The 17,738-nt window shown below is 38.0% G+C and overlaps 1 protein-coding gene across 2 annotated transcripts in view; it reads left to right on the plus strand.

Annotated features, from left to right (window-relative positions):
• Positions 1-17,738, plus strand: part of LOC133518682 (uncharacterized MFS-type transporter C09D4.1) — a 158,506-nt gene that overhangs the window by 121,159 nt on the left and 19,609 nt on the right. The window lies entirely within an intron of this gene.

Genomic DNA, 17,738 nt, shown 5'->3' on the forward strand with positions numbered 1-17,738 from the left:
ACACATACGTCACGGCTCCCCGCTCCGTGTACCTACATGAGACTGCACCGTACAGCCGAAGCGGCTATACATATTTTATATATTATCAAAAATACATCAACGATACTGTATATAGTTATTGAGTTAATAAAAAAAAATACGATAGTACTATCCTGGAGTTATTCATTCTTCATCAGAAGAGCTTAATTTGAGGAGTATATCGAACATCGTGTATTTACAACATCGTTTATTATAAAATAGCTACCAAAAAATGATTTCAAAATAGATAGTAGCCTGTCTCCGGGCGGTCCCTCATGTTTGAGGATCGTGGTCAGTAAGTATCAGGGTTGCAACTGGAGCGGATAATCTGCCTTCAGGCCTCCACCGGTTTCTATCCAACGCATCTTCGACGACCGTGTAGAAAGCACAGGACGACGAGAGAGGGGTGGGGGGGATATTATTATTTTTATTTCGGATCGATAATTTCCAAAAATATTTTACCACTTTGTCAGATTTGTTGTTTTATATATCCAAGCCAAATTGCTGCTTTCTAGCACTAACGATCTCGGAGCAAAGCCTCGGAAAGACAGACGGACATGGCGAAACTATGAAGGTTCCAAGTTGACTACGGAACCCTAAAAATGAATAATGCATGCAGCACAGGCTATTAATAAATAATTCTCCACTGGGGATATAAAAAAAAAACTGTCTCTCGCGATTTCGCAGAAAGTAAATTTTCGACGTTAATCCTATAAAGAGCTGGGCGCCATTTTTACGCTTTTCATGTATTAAGTGCCCGAGAGTATTAAGTATCAGTGTTAAGTGCTGTCAGGGATGAAATATGAGTATCCAGTGGTACAGTCGAGGAAATTTATTCTTTAGCAATTTGCGGCTCAAGTAAATTTTGGTTGTAAATACTCAAGACGAAAGCGGAGCACCTGCACGAAATTTATTTCATATTCATATTCCTTTATTAATGAAATTACAAATTTTACAAGTCAAAAGGGTAATACAACATACAATTATATTACAGTAAAAAAAAAGTAGTCGAAACAATATAAATATCCAATAAATTAAATTAAATCATTCTTATAATATTCAGACATGTCATAAAATTCGTAATTATCAAATCAATTAAATAATCAACACAATTCAGGTATCCAATAAATTAAATTGAATTAAAATCATTATTATAATACATACAAACTAACGGTTTGAAATAGAGGTGTATTGTCAAATAAAACCTTTGCAGCTACGTAAATTTACTGCCATCTTTCGACACATAATCAAAACTTTAAGAACGCCATTTGACGTTGATCCTTATTCTTTCACTGATATGTGTTCAATTTGTTAAATATCAAAAAAAGCGGCCAAGTGCGAGTCGGACTCGCCCATGAAGGGTTCCGTACCATTTATGACGTATTAAAAAAAACTACTTACTAGATCTCGTTCAAACCAATTTTCGGTGGAAGTTTGCATGGTAATGTATATCATATATTTTTTTTAGATTTTTCATTCTGTTATTTTAGAAGTTACAGGGGGGGGGGACACATTTTTTCACTTTGGATGCGTCTCTCGCGCAAACTATTCAGCTTAGAAAAAAATGATATTAGAAACCTCAATATCATTTTTAAAGACCTATCCATAGATACCCCACACGTATGGGTTTGATGAAAAAAGATTTTTTGAGTTTCAGTTCTAAGTATGGGGAACCCCTAAAATTTATTGTTTTTTTTTTCTATTTTTGTGTAAACATCCTAATGCAGTTCATAGAATACATCTACTTACCAAGTTTGTACAGTATAGCTCTTATAGTTTCGGAAAAAAGTGGCGGTGACATAATCGGACAGACAGACGGACATGACGAATCTATAAGGGTTCAGTTTTTTGCCATTTGGCTACGGAACCCTAAAAAGGGGTTAGGGTCGGCAAAGCGCATGTATCTCCTCTGTAATTGCAGGCGTACATAGACTACGGAAACTGCTGACCGTCAGGCAGGCCGTATGCTTGTTTGCCACTGACGTAGAATGAAAAACCCCTCGGTGGGCGAGTCCGACTGGCACTTGTTGTTGTTTAGTACGTTAGTGACACAATGAAAAACTAGGTTTATAGTTCCTTTTTTTCAAACTTTGCAATAAAAAGAAATACGGTCCGCCTGATGGTAAGCAGTCTCCATAGCCTGCAACTCCAGAGCTGAGCTCTGGCAACCTTACCGGCAGGAAAACAACACTATAGTAGAGTGTTATTTAGAGGTTTTCTGTAAGGTACTTCCAGTTGGGCTCTGCTCTAGATCTGGAACGACATCCGCTGTGCTGTGCCCTACGACACAAAGCGAGATGACATTCACAATGGCCATACCGCTCTTTTGGGCGTGCTTTAAGGACGTACCCGGGTCCAATGAGGATTACGTTTGTATTAAAAGGCGATTTCCCGCAGGTCTTCCACTTTCGTCCTGAAGGACACACTTATAATAATAATAAAATAATAATAAATATTATAGGACATTATTACACAAATTGACTAAGTCCCACAGTAAGCTCAATAAGGCTTGTGTTGAGGGTACTTAGACAACGATATATATAATATATAAATATTTATAAATACTTAAATACATAGAAAACACCCATGACTCAAGAACAAATATCCATTGCTCATCACACGAATACATGCCCTTACCAGGATTTGAACCCGGGACCATCAGCTTCGTAGGCAGGGTCACTACCCACTAGGCCAGACCGGTCGTACTTATGCGGTAGAAGAAAATAGATATATGCATGTTTGCATCATGTTGCCTGTAATGTTGATGATCAGTCGCACCCTCAATAAATATCTATATTTTTACCACATAAGTAAAGAATTCAGCTAGCGGTATGTCAAGATTATTACAATAGAATAGTTCCGTATATTACATATATACATAATAACTTCAAAACTTACGTGATACATAGTTTTAGTTAAGACAATATATTACAAAACTCTCTACGTATCGTTTGTTACTTCACACTCCGAGCAGTTGGAAATGTATTTAAATGTCCCGTTTGCTACTGAAATACCTATTACGTGTTAAATGGACGAAGTTCAAGGTATTTGGAGTGTTAAGAGGTGCTTAAGATCTAAATTTAGACTCCCTTACAGAGTAACCTCGATTCGAACTTTAAAATACGTCTTCAAACAAAAAAACGTCACTTTTGACACTGACATATCCGATCTATATCGTATCTATACCTTATATTTGACATATAGGGAGCGTGCATGAACTATAGGAGGCAGCACAGGAGCCGTCAGATTTTTGGCGCGAATCGTAAATGTTCCAATGTAGCCCACAAGATGGCAGAACCTACCATGCACAACAAAACACGTGACGTGTAAATTTACATGTTTATTGTTCCGATTCAGGCCACAAGATGGCAGACCCACCAACGCGCACGGTCCCTATCTTAAATTTCGAATCGGGCCGTTAGCCTTTTCATTGAGTTACCTACTTCGGATCATTTGCACCAATCTGTATATCAGGCCGATTCGAATGTACACCAGACATCTAAACGATATTTGAATGATATTGGAATCATATCAGGTAGCTGACATTCGCGCGTTCATTTCGCTCAGACTTGACCGTACACGTATTAGTGCGAGCGAAACGCCTGTGCCAATGACTGCAAACATATAGAATAGATTTTTTCTTAATCATTAACACACAAATAGTCAATAGACATACATAGAGAATAAAGTGTCATGAAAAGGCCTCATCTCAGCATGTAGCTGGCGACTTCCAGCGCTGATCTTCCGATGAGACCATCAAGTAAGAAATAATTATGGAAGGTAACAAAAGAAAAGAAACATAAAAGAAACCGAAACGAATATTAGTACATTACTAAAGAGGCCGGGAAACGTAGGGTTGCAGGCTAAGTAGATATATACGGCTGAGCGTAGCGAAGCCGGATAGAGATACGCGGCCGGCAACCCCGTTTCTCGCCGAGATATGTATAGTGCTTTTCTTAAACTTGCAATTAAAACAAAAAATTGTAGTCAATTTGTTTTGTGGCGACCTACTCGGTTCGCCATTCTACCAGCGGTATACAACTTACGCGCGTAAGTCCGCGCGCCTGCGCGATGCGCCACCGCCTTTGCTTAGCAACGAGTATGCACAACAAATCACCGTACCAAGCTAACTGAAGCTAGTTGGATGCCAAGACGTTGTGTCACAATTTGACGTTAAAAAACAAAAGAAGGTTGCTTTACAGTCCTAGGTGTGTAAGGCAGTATGAAATTCCTTTACATATCATCTTCACTCATCGCACCTGATATCTAGTATTTCCGGACCTAATTTGAAATAAGTCATGTCATCATTTCATAGCAAGTTTGAGAAAAATATATTAATAATACTGTATACGTAGTAACTAATTGGTTTTAACTTACTTGTAGGTATATTAGGTACGTACAGTTCTTTATATTTTGACGGCGTAAATCTTTTTTCGATTGTGCCTGATGTACAGTCAACTAATTTGATTCCTAGGCCACTATAGAACCATGCCATAATGACTTCTACGACAGTGCTTATTAAGTGATGCGTGTCAAGTATCTAGTAGTTAAAGCGACAAGGTTCTATAGTGGCCTAGGATTCAAATTGGTTGACTGTAACCCACTCTTCCATTCAAAACTGATCAATGTTAAATGTTTCTAAAAACTACAAAATAATATATTATTACATTACAAAATATGGTTCATATGCGAGATAAGATGTCTGTAAATTTACCCGCAAAATCATATATTATTATGTAGAGCCAAGAACATTGAAAAAAAAAAAAATATTTGTAAAAGACAAGTTTACCATCACAAAATTAAACTTCTTGGTAACCACTGTGTAAGTGTAGAAATGGTTTGAATTAATTGAAAAACTGTCGCCATCCATTTGAAACCCGTTCTCCGAGACAGCCATTGAACGATACACTTTTAGAATTGAAATTGAAGGAAGTTAGCGACTGTTCAAAGTTTGTTTTAGGGGAAGTTTAATCGAAATCTAGCTCTCTCGGATCTTGTTTGAATACGACCTGAAGTCCTGTCATTAGGGGCCCGATTCAATTTTGAGAACTTTTTAAGCCCGTTGCAGATGGAGCGATAATACGGATAATTTAGTGGTCATGTAATGAAACTGTTTATTTGTTGAAAATGTAACTTATTGTCTATTTTTAGATAAATTTTGTTCGGTGATGATTTGTATTTTAGGAATGCTGTTTGAAAATTATATGTCAGGGATTTTTTTATAGTTTTTAACATTCCAGGAACTTTCAGTATGACCTAAGTATATATTAATATACTTACCGTAAGATACCGACAGATTGCGACAGATATCTTATAGTATAGCTAAACACCACAAACGCGATACTAAAATTTATATCAATGTCTGTCTAGCACCTACATTGTGAGAGAGGCGAAATATACCAAAATACATCGTAATATACCGGGCTAAATAGTAAATATCAAAAGGTATCTTAAGATGCCTCGTTATAAGATATCGTAAGATGCCTTGTTATAAGATATCATAAGATGCCTTGTTATAAGATATCATAAGATGCCTTGTTATAAGATATCATAAGATGCCTTGTTATAAGATATCATAAGATGCCTTGTTATAAGATATCATAAGATGCCTTGTTTTAAGATATCATAAGATGCCTTGTTATAAGATATCATAAGAAGCCTTGTTATAAGATATCATAAGATGCCTTGCTATAAGATGACTTTTGGTATATTATCGCTCCGTCTGTGACGGGCTTTTTATGATTGGCGCGCATCTCACGCATTTTCACTTCATTTCTCATTCACCAATCAGCGAGAGATACCTTCAAGATCGTATCAAAATAAGATTAAAACCGTCATAAGTTATTAAATGTGAATTGGGCTTCAGAGGGTCTACCGCGAACTAGATTCCACGTGTATCCTCCCTGTCAAACTAACGTACGAAGTTACAAGTGCGACCGAGAGGCAACGTCGAACGCGTTTCCTCTCGGTCGAGTGCGAGCGAGATGCCATAAAATAAGAGATGGCCCCTGACTGTGTTTCATGAGCACCAATCCACATTGGCTATGTTCATGCGGCGTTAATTTTCAAAATCGTTCATATGGGGCATCGATGCGGGAGCGTCTAGCCGTGTGAACGATTTTGCAAGTTGTCATACAAATTTTGCTGTCACTACGATATACGGTTAAATCCCGTATACGGTATATGTGAAAAGTTACTCACGCTGAACTTAGGTCGTGTCAAAACATGAAAACAATATCAAATTGTAAATATAGAATGGGCCTCCCCCTCTGCTATTATCGTGTCCAAGTTTTAAGGTAATCTTGGGCCTCCAAGATTAGTGTCTGGCTTCTATTGTTATAAAGTTGTGCTATATTCACAACTTTGAGAACAAACCAAATTATTTTTAACATTTTTATTTATTTGTGTTTTGATGTGACTACACTACTATAAAGTAACAGAACGAAAGGCAAAGAAAGAGACGCATTAATAAAATAAAAAAATAAAATAAAATATTTTTATTTCAGAACCATCAGAATTCCATAAAACATTGTTAGTACCATCGTTATAGCCAGGGATTAGTAAGTACATTAAAATCAAATCCAAACATAATAAGAATAATAGATATTTAATAATATTGACATAATAACAATGAAATCATGATTTATAGTAAAATAAAAATTAGTTGAAATAATGAATACAAAAATAATTAATAAATTAACATGTCAAATTCAAAATAAAATAGACTAGAATAATAATTCGTAATGTCAAAATTTACTATTTTTATTCATATTCCCATAAATAATGATTTCATGTCAAAAGAGCATACTGAGCAACTTTTACTATGGGACAAACCCTGAAAATACGATAAAAAATTTGGCTGTTTCATACATTTTACTGGTCTGATGTTGAAATTTCCTATGGGAGAGTCAATTTTGATTGATCCCAATGAGTTGGTCCCATAGAGTTGCTCAGTATGACCTAAACATGAATGGGTTTCTTTCTTTGCCTTTTGTTCTGTTACATACCTATAAATTAAGCAGCGTTTTGGTTACGCACTGGGCAAGGGGATTGGCGGTCTAGTGTTATTAGTCTATGGTATTAAAAAAGATGATATTTGATGAGATGTTATTTGATATTTACCAGTCGCTTTTCGGTGAAGGAAAACATCGTGAGGAAACCGGACTAATCCCAACAAGGCCTAGTACCCTCTGGGTTGGAAGGTCAGATGGCAGTGGCTTTCGTAAAAACTAGTGCCTACGCCAAATCTTGGGATTAGTTGTCAAAGCGGACCCCAGGCTCCCTTGAGCCGTGGCAACGCTAGGAAGAAAGGTATTAAAAAAGATGGAGAATGTATGTAAGACTTGCTACGCATTATGTCGAAAGATTTAGTTGTATAGGCAGGGTGGACGCGAATTAAGCAAGTTAATTTTTGAAAATTCATATTACGCGCTAATCGTGGCTTTTCCTTCCTTCTAGTAAGCTAAACTTTATAATGAACCCGCGGTTTTTCCAGACCGATACGACCTTCAAATCAAACCTTCAAGAAAATAACGTACTTATATTTCTAAGACCGGCAACGCACTTGCCCCTCTGGTATTACAGGTGTCCATGAGCAATGCTTACCATCAGGCGATACGTCTGCTTGTTTCCATCCTATATCATAAAAAAATCTTGTGTGAAGTAAAATTCCTAATTAAATATATTAAAAAATACAGAAGTAAAAAAAAAATTCGGCTTTATTAGTTTTTTTTCGGAAAAACCGTAACTGAAATTTGTAGTGTTTTTAAGAAACTTGAAAGAAACGAGTCGTTTGGAAATTTTCCCGTAGTTTTCCTTTTCAACGCTACTAAATAAGAATCCAATAAAGGCCATAGAGAAAATGACTTCCACAGAGATTTGCGACATTTGCGTCACGCAAGCGGGGCTCAAGGAAAACGCCAATTACTTAAGTATTTGTTGACCTAGTCCTGCCAGACATAGATAAGACCCTGCACGGAATTAGAGGCTCTAATGCTATCTGTATTATAGCAAAAATCCCCTGAGGTTAGGCAGATAATTTTAATCCAAAATCGTAAAGACAAGTGTAACAGTGAATAAAGAGTTTGTTTAATTAAATACATTTTTATTCTCTTGTTATTTTGAGAGATTAAGGGAGGTAAACAGGCACACAGCGACTTTTTGCAGCGATTCAGTCGCGCGTTTTATGTGGCCCCGTGTCACATTTGCAATAGGCGACAGAGGTGATGCAGTTAAGTTACCTGTATATTTTTTAATGTGTGGGGTTACTTCTTCCTCCAAAAGGAAGTAACGTACACTTTTGGTTGAATGACCTGCTCTATAGATATTTAAATTTAGTTATCTTTTTTTTTTTGTATTCACTGCGTATTGTTCGGTTTTGCTATCCTGTCCTAAATGTAATAGTGTTAATGTTTCTGCTGTCCTTAGCTAGATGTCTAAATACGGCGGTGGCAGAATAACAGCGTCCGTTGCTGGAAGTCCGCTGTGCCCAGAGGCCTTTTGGCGCAGACATTAGCTGAGCCACTTTCCCTTTCAATTAGTTTGTAAGCATTATTGTGTACTTTTATTATGTACCTATTTTTAAACTTTTTGAATAAACGTCTTTATTATTATTATCTTTATTTTCTTTCTTTTTTTATGTTTTTTTTTATTTTTTAGATTAGGATTTTTTATAATATGGATATAAAAGTAAAATATAAAAACACTTACAAAACAATACAAAAGATATAAACACATTATAAAAAACCTAACCTAGGGTGCCACCAGCAGCGGGGCAAGGCCCAAGCTGCCGGTGGTCAGGGCCGCAGGGAGAGGAACCGCCGGACTATCCGCGCCGTGCTCAAAATCACCGCCTTCTGCATCTGACCCTTGATCCAACCACCTAGCGAGAGTCTCTCAAGGTGTTGTTCGAGACTCTTCGCTATGAGACCGTTCGCTGAAACGACTATCGGGACAATTTATTTTTATTATTATTATTATTATTTGTATGTCTTTCCCATCACGGAACAATGGTGTTCCGGACCTTTGGGAGGCGTGCGCGGAGCCGAAGCCAACACGTAGAGTCCCTTTTGACACTTTAATGAAATGTACGGGGTACACCTAGCGGATGTTGCCCTTGCCCGTGTCATGGGACGCACGCAGAGGCAGCACCCACCAGGGTGTAAGGACTATTTGAGAGTTGATGGAATCTAAAATGAACTGGGCTATTGGGTGAAAGCGTACTAAGCGCACTTTAGTAGCGAATGGAAGATGTTATCAAAGTCGACCCGCAAATCAAAGTAACCCCGGTTTACCGTAGTTACGAACGATGCAGAATCGATATACGGCGACAGATTCGCGACTGTACCGTGGCATTTATGCGACTGAATCGCTGCTGAATTTCTGCAAAAGGTCGCCGTGTGCCTCCCAATGGTATATTTATAATGTAATTTTTTTCTAAATCTGTTGTCTTTTAATTTATATTTATTAGAGGAAATTGCTAGCTTATTTCGCTATTTTTCCTCTGTTATTAGTACCTATTTGAGGAAAGACGGCCGATATCAGGTAATAAGGCAAGATTGGCTTATTCGCCGTAATTTATTTTCTGCTGGCTCGAATTATGATTGTGATAAAATTAGATTTATGCGAATAGCTAAGGAAAGAAAATATAAATTAATTGGCCTATTAATTTTATTATATCGCAGAAATACAGTCAGCAGCAGAAATTTTCATTGCTTTTGTGCTCTTATTCTAAAAGTCACTCTTCCTCGTCTCGTCTCGCGTTTCTCCGATTGGATCGATGCTCTCGACGAGTGTGTATATCCGGCATTATAAATAAAGGATAAGTGGACTAGACTAGTCTACAAAACTCACGGTTTCGGCCGAGACTCGAACGGTACTGCAATATCCCTGCTTGTAAATATAAGCTTGTAAAACTATGTTTTATACATACAAGTTCTTGTTATGTGTGTTACTCGTACTTTGCAGAACTAATTTAGTATGTTAACTGCTCGGGTGCAATTTGAATTGCAACGAAAAACATTATTGGTTTAACGACCGGTCTTGCCTAGTGGGTATATAGTGACGCTGCCTATGAAGCTGATGCAGGGATCGGAACCGGTTTTTTGCAAAAACATCGAAATAACCATATATTTCGGTTTATTTTATACTCTAAATGTAGGACTCAGTTGTGTTTTCAGATAACGACTTCGTATTATTAGATTGCCTAATTAGAAATGAAGTAATTAACAAAGAACGAAAAAATACCGTTTTCGTTCCCATACAAAAAATACCGGTTTCCGATCCCTGAGCTGATGGTCCCGGGTTCAAATCCTGGTAAAAGCATATATTTGTGTGATGAACACGGATATTTGTTTCTGAGTCATGGGTGTTTTCTATGTATTTAAGTGTTTATAATTATATATTGTATATATCGCTTACTGTGGGACTTAGTCAATTTGTGTAATAATGTCCTATAATATTTATTTATTATTGGTGCCGCATCCATTAGAGGGCTGTTTACTATGCAGATTTAGAATCGAAAACACTCATTCTATATCCGAAAACTCGATCCTTTCTCGATAAAATACTGAATAACCTAGTATCAGAATTACAAGTCATACAAGTTACAGTTAGGCCAAGGACGTCAAACAAAGTGTGATTGACTTGTGCTATCATCCGTGTAGCATTTATTTTGTGTGGGAGACGAATGAACCGAAGGGGACGGGAAGAAACCAATATCATCCTTTTAGATATGTAGATAAACAACTTAAGAATAGCTCGGAAGTATTGGATTTAGAAGGGCAAGGCAATTCTTTAAAAGTTGTACCTTTGTAATATGTTTTCGATGTGACTTTAGTATTCTTTTTTGGAAGGTAGCTAATATTATACTTAGTGATAAAACCGCCTGCTTGTTTCCACTCTTAATTTGACTTTTTATACATAGCTTTATTTGACGACCAGTTTGGCCTAGTGGGTAGTGACCCTGCCTACGAAGCTGATGGTCCCGGGTTAAAATCCTGGTAAGGGCATTTATTCGTGTGATGAGCATGGATATTTGTTCCTGAGTCATGGGTGTTTTCTATGTATTTAAGTATTTATAAATATTTATATATTATATATATCGTTGTCTAAGTACCCTCAACACAAGCCTTATTGAGCTTACTGTGGGACTTAGTTCAATTGGTGTAATAATGTCGTATAATATTTATTTAGTATTTATTTATTTTATTTATTTGTTTATTTATTTATTTAATCTTTATTGCACTAAAGAAAAACTTATCGTACAGAAGGCGGTCTAAATGCCGAAAATAATTCTCTACCAGTCAATCTTAAGGCAAAGCAGAAAGATTGTGGGCGATGCACGGGCTGCTGTGTAACTGTTTGAAGGCTAGAATTGAAAAGGCCTATTGAATTTTTTTTTTATACTACGTCGGTGGCAAACAAGCATACGGCCCGCCTGATGGTAAGCAGTCTCCGTAGCCTATGTACGCCTGCAACTCTAGAGGAGTTACATGCGCGTTGCCGACCCTAAACCCCCACCCCCCTCGTCGAGCTCTGGTAACCTTACTCACCGGCAGGAACACAACACTATGAGTAGGGTCTAGTGTTATTTGGCTGCGGTTTTCTGTAAGGTGGAGGTACTTCCCCAGTAGGGCTCTGCTCTAGATCTAGAATGACATCCACTGGCTGTACCCTACCACACAAAGCGTGATGAGATTCACAATGCCCATACCTCTCTTGTGGACGTAGTTTAAGGACGTACCCGGGTCCAAATTATCCAAAATATCTCTTTATTAGGTTTGTTTAGGCGTGTGTTTGTTATATCTTACTGACCTATAGTTAGTTATGTTCTAGTTTGTAACCTCTTTTGTGCTGGGAAATGTTTAGTTTCTAGTTCTTTTATATCTTTAATATATTTTTGATTTGCTTAGTTACCTCACTTCGAATAAAACACTCATGTCGTAAACATCTCTTTTGACTCTATTTTTTCAAATATCTAATTTTCTAAGTTTTATAACAAGTTAGTTATACACGAACGAATTTCTGGACATTTTCAAATAAATCGACAACCATTGTGCCTAATATTTTGCGTGAAACGAGGTAGCGGTACTATTAATCACCCCAGCTCCTCCACGAAGCCTGGAAATGTCTTCAGATTGCTAACTGCCTCTTTTAGTGTGCACCGAGTCCCTAGAGGTATTTGCTCCTGTACTTACCTACCTGTTTGCAGTCTAGAAGAATGTGTTTTATTGTTTCTTCTTCTTCCATGCACGCTCAGCACATGGGACTATCTTTTACCCATAATATGGAGGTGTTTGTTTAGTGTGACATGCCCTGTAAATAATTTTTAGTGGTATTTTGGTGAGCTTGTATTTCAGTTCCGGCAGAATGTGTGACCTGACACTTAGTGACCCATTTATGTGGGTCATGGTCTTGTAGATATAGGTCTCTTGTAGCCCACATATGATATGTTTTCACGTCCGCTCTAGCCTGGTGGTTAGTGACCCTGCCTATGAAGTCGATGGTCCTGGTTTCGAATCTCGGTAAGGGCACTTATTTGTGTGATGCACACGGATATTTCTATGCATATATTGTTTTCTGTGTATGTAAGTATGTATTTATCTATACAAGTATGTACCCATCAAGATTTGCTTAGTTTGGGGCTAGCTTGATCTGTGTAAGATGTCCCCTAATATTTAATTTAATATTTAATATGACGTTAGCAGTCCTAACGTGTTATGTTATTGTCAATTGAGGTGATAGCAAGGTGTCACATGCTTAGCACTAGGAAGTCTACCTACAAGTAGCTACAACTATTTGTGACTAATCTGTGTCCTCACCCGGTGTTGCCTGCACATGGAACAATTGTGAGTTGTCAGTATATCACGGAGTGCAATTGGACGTCTGATTCTCGCGATTATCCAATTGGCGTGAGTGGTGGGGCGCGGGACGATTGGATCATGAGGAAATATATGAGTACGGCTAGCTATTAGTACTTATCTTTTGAAAAATAGGTTACCATAAACATGTCGACTGACCGACCAAGACCAAACGATCGGTCAACAGACCTCTTTGACTTGATTTTGTAACGGTTTTGATTTAATTTTGATACGACATTGCCTGCCTGTCCTAACCTACGGTGCCCAAACATGGTCACTCACCCTTACATACTAATAAAATAAATACATATATATATACATACATTATATATTATACAATCATACATAAAGGCAAGTTAAGGCAGCGAAAGGTAGTCTTCAAAAGATTTTTGAAAACGGGAAGGGATTTAGCACGTCTAATGTCTAATGGCAAAGCATTCCACAACCGAACAGCACGAAAAGAAAAAGAGTTGCTATAAAATTGTTGGTGGAGCAAGGAGATGCATCTCCGCACAGCGGACCGAGGAAAGATAGTTGAAACGCTTTTTAAGATATAGAGCGGTGGAGGGGTTGAAAAGAATGTTATAAAGAAGTACAAGAATATGAGAGTTACGGCGATGACGAATAGGGAGCCACTTGAGCTGGGTACGAAACGTGGTCAGAGACGTGGTCATATTTGCGTAATCCAAATATGAATCTTATACAGACGTTTTGAAGGCGCTCAAGTTTATTTAGCTGGTCCTCTGTAAGATCAAGATAGCAAATATCGGCATAATCCAATATAGGGAGAAGAAGAGATTGAGCAAGCGCAATTCTGGTAGCGAGCGGCAAGAAGCTACGAAGCCTGCGAAGTGACCCCAGAGAAGCAAACATCTTCCTACTGATCTCACTTATCTGTGGTACCCAAGACAGTGTGCGATCAAATATAACTCCAAGATTTTTTACCTGGCTCGATAATAATTATAATAATAGTAAGCAGTGAAAGTAACAGTTCAACACCGAACTTTGAAAATTACAGCATCTTTTTCTTTTACTCCAATGAAGGCTACTTAGATTGTTTGCAGCGGGCCCTCTGATTCATGGTCGATTAGTGTCGCTTTTATTAATGTTGATGACCGGTCTGGCCTAGTGGGTAGTGACCCTGCCCATGAAGCCGATGGTCCTGAATTTGAATCCCGATAAGGGCATTTATTTGCGTGATGAACACAAATATTTGTTCCTGAATCATGGATGTTTTCTATGTGGGTATTTAAGTATTTGTATATTATATACTATATCGTTGTCTGAGTACCCACAATACAAGCCTTCTTGAGCTTACCGTGGTATTTGTGTAATGTCCCTATAATATTTACCTAAGTACTTATTTATTATTTTACGCCTTCCGCATACTAAGTAATATCAAAATTTTAACTTCCTTATCCACATTCATACTTCATTTTACTTACTGGCTTGTTTATTTCAGGGTCGTGTTATCTTAATACACATTAACATATTTGAAAGGGTCATTACGTATGTTTATATAGCAACTTACGCATACTTGACTATTGATTAAACTTAAATTTTTCTTCCGTAAGGGGTAGACCTCGGCGGACTTTCTCTGATCAAATCGGGAAAATCCTGAAGAAAGGCCAGGTCAAGAGCACCCTAAACCGACCAGCGTGTATGAGGAATGTCATGAAAGTGAAGGAAGCGAAAGAGGTATGTCAGGATCGTAGCAAGTGGAAATCCGTGGTCTCTGCCTACCCCTTCGGGAAATAGGCGTGATTATATGTATGTATATTTTCTTCCGTCCGGGCCTAATAGTAGCACTACCACGAATTGACACTTGACGTTTACCAAGTCATTGCAGCATACAGATCTACAATGTACTTACGTAAGCGTAAATCTATCCAGCCCGCGTAGCCAACGTGCCTATCGTTCACGCTCCGTGGCGAACGAAACGCAACTGTCACTGTCACACTAATATTGAAGAGTGATAGAGAGAGATGTCTACCGTCACGTTTTTATCACCGCACCTCCCGCCAAAGAAACAAAGTTCATCCTCACTTTCTCGACACGTGGCAAACCAAGAACAAGCGGGCATCTCGCTCGTTTTTTCCCAGAACGTGCAAGTTGTGGAATGAGCTACCTTCTGAGGTGTTTCCCTTGCGCTATGACATGGGGTAAGTGGCTCCTCCGATGTTGCTTATGTCCATGGGCGGCGATGACTGCTTCCCATCAGGCGGCTCGTCTGCTCGTTTGCAGCCTATTACATACAAAAAAAAGATGACTACGCTACGCTACGGAGCGTTAACGATTGTAACGTTGGCTACGCGGCCGCTAACGTAGGTTACGCTGGCCGCGTAGCCAACGTTACAATCGTTACGCTCCGTAGCGTAGCGTAACTAGCGTAGTCATCTCTCTCTATCACTCTTCCATATTAGTGCGACTGTGACAGTTGCGTTAGGACGACAATCGTTGAAAACATCGATAAACACCAAACGGAAAGAAAAATATATTATCGAGATGACAGATGTTAAAAACTAAACAATGAGTCTCTAGTTATGTTACTCAAAAAAAATCACTTATAGTAGGTAATTAATTACTCCATTGAATGAAAATGCTTTTTAGCATTCCGTAGCCAAATGGCAAAAAACGGAACCCTTATAGATTCGTCATGTCCGTCTGTCTGTCCGATTATGTCACAGCCACTTTTTTCCGAAACTATAAGAGCTATACTGTTCAAACTTGGTAAGTAGATGTATTCTATGAACCGCATTAAGATGTTTACACAAAAATAGAAAAAAAGCAATATATTTTGGGGGTTCCCCATACTTAGAACTGAAACTAAAAAAATCTTTTTTCATCAAACCCATACGTGTGGGGTATCTATGGATAGGTCTTCAAAAATGATATTTAGGTTTATAATATTGCGCGAGAGACACTTCCAAAGTGAAAAAATGTGTCCCCCCTCCTGTAACTTCTAAAATAACAGAATGAAAAATCTAAAAAAATATATGATATACATTACCATGCAAACTTCCACCGAAAATTGGTTTGAACGAGATCTAGTAAGTAGTTTTTTTAATACGTCATAAATGGTACGGAACCCTTCATGGGCGAGTCCGACTCGCACTTGGCCGCTTTTTTTTAAATAAATTTAGTTAAGACTAAAATAAATTTCACGACTTATGGCTTCAGGCAAACTATTAAGTAAGTATGGAATTCTTAACCTAAGGGTTCTATCCCCGTAGTAGTTGTTAGTTATATTGGCATTTCGATTGGCACTTTCTATCAAAAATAGTCATTTAAAGCGTCCATAGTATGCGGTGACTGCTTACCATCAGGCGGACCGTACTCTTGTTTGCCACTATCGTATTATGAAATAAATAAGTGTCAATTACCTACACAGTATTTTTGTAGATACCTATTACTCGTAAATAGGTCCTTTAGTCAGATTACCCGCGCGTGACACGGAATCATCAAATTGCTATCGCGCAGGAAACACTAGATCGTAATGGTTATAGTTCGTGTCACCCACGATGACGCGCAGATTTGTCAAATCTAACCTTTAATAACATGACAATACGACTCACGGCGCGCGTTTTCGTGAATTACACGTTCTATAAATCGCTGCCATTATAGTGTCGCATGAGAAGGAAAACAATAACAATAGAAGGTTATAATGGTATCAAGAATATTGGTATAAACAAAAATCACTTTTTTTTAATACTACGTCGGTGGCAAACAAGCATACGGCGCGCCTGATGGAAAGCAGTCTCCGTAGTCTATGTACGCCTGCAACTCCAGAGGAGTTACATGCGCGTTGGTGACCCTAATAACGATCCCTCTCATCGTTGAGCTCTGGCAACCTTACTCACCGGCAGGAACACAACACTATGAGTAGTGTCTAGTGTTATTTGGCTGCGGTATTCTGTAAGGTGGAGGTACTTCCCCAGTTGGTCTCTGCTCTAGATCTGGAATGACATTCACTATGCTGTGCCCTACCACACAAAGCCAGATGACATTCACAATGCCCATACCTCTCTTGTGGACGTAGTTTAAGGACGTACCCGGGTCCAGTTATTTCTTAAATTTTTCCTTTCTATCACAACCAATAATTTATTTTCTGAATTAAATTATTGAATTGAATTGAATAACCTTTCCCTACGCCAGCTCGTAAAGGCTCTCTTTATTTTTTAAACACTGAATAGATGAGAAAGTAGCATTTTGTTGTTTAGTGTCGAAAATGCTTGTTTTGTTTACCTATTCTACATTTATTGCACAAAAGAACATTTTATTCAACAAATGGTGCCTTCGTCGATACGTCGGAAATAAAAGTGATAAAATTCGCATAGACCGACCCAGTTTTAAATATGTTTTAAAAATATAACTTATTTTTATTGCTCATTGAATGTTTTAAAATGTGATTAAATGTATCTCTATGGATGACGATAAAATTATAATGTACAAATTGTACAGTCACGTCTCAAAATATCGATACGAAAAATATATATACACTACCTCAATATGTGGGCAATAAAGTCGTGTATACATATTTTTGGGACTTTTTTCGTATCGATATTTTCAGACGTGACCGTATCTACGACGACATCAACAAATTAGAAATGTATTAAAATGAAGGTATCTAACACTGATTTCTACTCCAGTAGTTATGTTCTTTGTAAATTTTCCACCGTCAAACTCAGGTATGATGATGGAAGGTCAGATGGCATTTACTTTCGTAAAAACTAATGCCTACGCCAATTTATGGGATTAGTTAGATTAGTCCATGAGCCGTGGCAAAATGCCGGGACAACGCGAGGAAGATGATGATAGGTATATTTATACTCAAATCCGCAAAGTGGTGCTATTGCGGAG

This window comes from Cydia pomonella, chromosome 6 (genome assembly GCF_033807575.1).
Source record: "Cydia pomonella isolate Wapato2018A chromosome 6, ilCydPomo1, whole genome shotgun sequence".
NCBI lineage: Eukaryota > Metazoa > Arthropoda > Insecta > Lepidoptera > Tortricidae > Cydia > Cydia pomonella.